The sequence below is a fragment of the Jaculus jaculus genome, chromosome 7 (assembly GCF_020740685.1).
Source record: "Jaculus jaculus isolate mJacJac1 chromosome 7, mJacJac1.mat.Y.cur, whole genome shotgun sequence".
Classification (NCBI taxonomy): domain Eukaryota; kingdom Metazoa; phylum Chordata; class Mammalia; order Rodentia; family Dipodidae; genus Jaculus; species Jaculus jaculus.
Genome location: NC_059108.1, coordinates 17,003,851 through 17,008,513, shown reverse-complemented (window position 1 = coordinate 17,008,513; position 4,663 = coordinate 17,003,851). Strand labels below are relative to the sequence as shown.

General features: G+C 41.8%; 1 pseudogene; it reads right to left on the bottom strand.

The window, feature by feature from the left end:
• Positions 1-437: 437 nt before the first annotated feature.
• LOC105944113 lies at positions 438-951 on the bottom strand (annotated as a pseudogene).
• Positions 952-4,663: the final 3,712 nt, after the last annotated feature.

The window sequence follows — 4,663 nt, the reverse complement described above, 5'->3', positions numbered from 1 at the left end:
AAAAAATTAGCTTCTATAAAGCAAGAGGGTGTATGTCTTCATATAAAGTAGGAGGAATATGTATGGGAATAAAAACTTATGTGGAGATGATTTGGGTTTGTATGTAAGCCTGCTTAAACATGACTGAATGATTGGAAATTTTCTTTTCCTAACATAATGCCCATTCACTATAGCTCGTTCTAGTTTCTTATAAATATCTTATTTCCTTGGACTTAACTACTGTACTTCATTGTGCTGCCATTAACTTATAAGCTGAGTCTGCCCAGCCTGTGTATAAAGCCTCTCTCAGAAATATACCAGATGAATTATAAACAGAGGCATCTTTTAGTAGAATTCTGCATTTCAAGGCAGCATACAAGGAACCAACAATTGGTCTTCCAATGTAAATTCCTTTCATTTCACACTATCACAGCAACTGTGTGTTTTATTAACTCCTCCTTCCTTACAAGAAACTCAGTAGTTTTAACAATTTTGTTTAATTGTATAACATTTCAATACTTATTAATTCCAAAGATCCAAACACCATGTAGTTGTGGCATCTTTGGAATAAGTACACTCAGGAGAGAAACTGTGTTTAGGATGAAGTGAGTTGGATCATACTTTGTATAGAAAATTGCCAGGAAGTATACAATTATTGGAGAGATTGTAAAATATTTTCTGGACGATGGAAACTGTACTCCATAGCCCAGTTGTTCCCCATGCGTTAGGAGCCTTGCTGTCCCCTGGTTTCAAAAGGTGTTCCTTTCACTGCATGCAAAAATACATACACGCCCAGATTATGTATAATATTTGTTAAGGTCCAAGCAACAGGAACACTGAAGAAGGGAATGCTGAGTAAGGCAGTATGAAGTAAGCCAACTCCCAATGCATATGTCAGCCACATACCCCGGCTCTTCATTACACAGGCATTTGGATTCACCTCACTGTGGGCAACTCCAACATTCATGTTTGCTCTGCTGCATAAGTCCTGATGGCCCGCACATCGCCGGACCAGCCCAGAGGCAATTGCAGAGTTGTTTCCTCAGGACCGAATGCCAGGGGAGCTTTCCTTTCTTTTTGCATGCATTCATGTGTGTGTAGGTTTGTGTATGCATGTCGCCATGTTTGGGTGCCTGTGTGTGTGCAGGCGTGTGCATGGATGTGGAGGTCAGAGATTGACACTGCCTTCCTCAGTCACTATCTACTTCATTTATGGAGATAGGCCTCTCATTTGAACCTGGTGTTCACTGATTTGGCGAGTCTAGCTACTCAGCCTGCCTGGAAGATCCCCTAGCTCTGTGTCCTGAATGTTGGGATTCCAGGTGGACCACCATGTCCTCCTGGCATTTGCATGGATGCTGAGCTTCTGAACTTAGCTTCTCCGGCTTGCCTGGCACACACCTCCCCCACGGAGCCATCACCTTGCCCCTGAAGGTTATGTTTTGAACATTTACGATTATCATTGGTCATTTCATTACTGAAAGTTGTCATTTCAGACTCATTAGCTGACATATTTATGATGGTTAATTCTGATGTCACTTGATGGGATTATCACCTAAGAGACACATCTGTGAGACTGCTTCTAGAAAGGTTTAATTGAGGAGGTTAGAACAAAACAAAATGGGGTGTACCATTTAATGGGCTGGGAGCCTTGACTGAATAAAAAGCATAAAGTGGCCTGGAGAGATGGCTTAGTGGTTAAGGTGGTTGTCTGCAAAGCCAAAGGACCCAGGTCTGACTTCCCAGGACCCACGTAAGCTGGATGCATAATGTGACACATGCATCTGGAGTTTGATTGCAGTGGCTGAATGCTCTGGTTCACCCATTCTCTCTCTCTTCCTCTTCCTCTTTCTCTCTCAAATAAATTATACATATGTATGCAGAAAGTGAGTGGAACACCAGAATGAATCCCTCTGCTTCTGGATCTCAGATGCAATGTGATGAGCTTCCTCATGCTTCTGTCTCCATGACTTTCCTTCCATGATGAACTGTGTTCTTAAACCATGAGCCAAAATGAACCCTTCTTTCCTTAATTTGCTTTGGTTAGGGATTTTGTCACAGCAACAAGTAAAGTAACTACGCAATAATCATTATCTATTGATAGTACAATAGATTTGTTGCACATCTACAAAGTTGCTTCAGGTCAGACAAAGCTAGAAGGTGGTAGAACTGGAAATTTTCTTTTCTTTTCTTTCTTTTTGGGCTTTCCAAGGAAGGGTCTCACTCTGGCCCAGGCTGACCTAGAATTCACTATGTAGTCTCAGGCTGGCCTCAAACTCAAGGTGATCCTCCTACCTCTGCCTCTCAAGTGCTGGGAATCAAGGTGTGTGCCACCACACCTGGCTAGAAATGGAATTTTTTAAAAAAATTTTGTTTATTTATTTATTTAAGAACCACAGACAGAGAGAGAAAGAGGGAGAGAGAGAGGGGGGCGGGGAGAATGGGTGCACCAGGGCCTCCAGCCACTGCAAATGAACTCCAGACGTGTGCGCCCTCTTGTGCATCTGGCTAGCGTGGGTCCTAGAGAACTGAGCCTTGAACTGGGGTCCTTAGGCTTCACAGGCAAGCGTTTAACCACTAAACCATCTCTCCAGCTCTAGAACTGGAATTTTTGATTTGGATATACAAATTCCAAGGGCTCATTCACCAGCTTTCCTAGCTGCATCGTTAACCTTTAAAGTAGCAGGGGTAAAATTCAAATCCCACCTCTGATTCTAAAAACTAGGTATTTTGTGAGGTGGGTGGTATCTTATGAATCACAAAAGCAAATGATTAAACATGAAAGTCTGTGACTTCTGTACTCCTGAAATAAACTAGAATCAAAAGTTTCCTATGATGTCAGTTTCCTCATTTTCATACCATTCTACTTTTTTGCAAGTAATAAAATGGGGCAATTCTACTCCCGAGTGCTGTGGACCAGGACTGCAGATGGAGCAGAGAAGGATGACCGATCTCTGCTCCCGGACGCGACCCTCTCACCAGGTCATCTGGAACACTGGTTCTCCAAGTGTGGCCTCCAGAGCACCTGTAAACTTACACATGCAATTGTCTGGGCCCCTTCCAGATGTACCCAGGCAGAAACTAGCAACTGGGCAAAATCATCTCCCTTCAGTAGACTCTGGTGCACGGTAAAAGTTGAGAACCACAGAGCTAATGGTTTCTTCCTTCACCTATACGCATCTTAGGTGCAAACACTTGTCAGACCACTTATGCATGACCTCTTCATGTTACGTAAGTTTCTCAACATGACCTGGGGTTGTGAAGGGACTTTAAATTATGCACCCAGAGGATCACAATTCCCAGGGCAGCCGGTAGTGGGGCCTTTCTGACCTAGACTCAGAAGTTACCCAGCATTACTGTCACTTCATCCTATTGATTGAGACAGTCACAAGGCTACACAGATTTACAGGGTAGGCACAAGGGCTCCACCTCTGGATAGAAGGTGTGTCAAAGAATTTGGAACTGCATGTTAAAGCCTTCAGGATCTGGTCCAGGACTAGGCTCATAAATGTAGACTCTAATGCTAGGCTTCCCACAAGTCTAATTGCATTTGGCTACAGGCTCAGACTCAAGGTCCACAGGAACGTGATGTGAATAGTTCATGTTGAATATTCTGCAGATGAAAATAAGTTGAGAATGGCTTCTCTTAACTGTTCAATTATGCTTTCCTTAAGAGGATATTATAAGATTATTTGAGTGCATGATTAACAAATAGGGCTTTAAAAAAAGTCAATGTATAGCATATAATATGTAACAATGCAAACAGCGTAATCTCAGAGTCCTTATTAAATAAAGTTTTAAAATTTAATATTTGAACCCTTTGTTCTATTTTATTACATAGATGTGTATAGTTTCACAAAATGTTCATTTTTCTCTTTTCTGTATTTAGCACAGTTTAATGAATCACAAGACTCCCATGAATCATAGAAAATGTGACATCAAGAGCCTATTATCCCAGACACCTCTGAGCACTACATTTCTCATAAATAATTTCCTCTCTGCCTAAGGAGCAGTGCAGCAGTGTGGTAGGGTTGGTGACCTCATGGCTGGGTCATTCGAATTTAGACAGAAATAACTGTGCAAGTGATTTATACTCACATTTCCTGAATGACAAGAACCTAAATGACTCTTCTTAGGTGTGTCCATGAGTTTTCATCCATTTAGATTTCATGCTGGTTTGGGTTTTATTTTACAAATTAGGACGTTCAAGCCTGTGATCCGAAGGTTCAGCCAATGAACAGAAGTCAACACAGAACCTTGCTGTGATCGTGAAATAAAGTCCTAATGTTACAGCTTTGGTTGTTCAGCCAGCAAGTTTAGTAGGCTGCCTTTGACTTCAGATGAACGGGACTTTGAGTCCAAACAAAGCACTGGTGGAACATTCCTTTGGCTTTGTTTCTGTTCTCTGAAAACAATGGCTTTCTCTTCTGCCCTAAGTTAATTGGCTGGATCTCTTTAATTTTTAACATGAATGCTATCTTTTGTAATTGTTCAGTTTTGCAGAAGCCATATAAACGGATTTGGTTACACAGGATTAACACAGCATAAGTCCAATATTTTTCTGGCTTTCACATGTTTCTATCCACGTGCAGTGGAAGGCATTAAGAAAGGCATTAGCCAGTGAAGTGTTCAAACCAGCGCTTGAAGGAAGAGAGGATTATCCACAGGGCACATTTTAACGCTG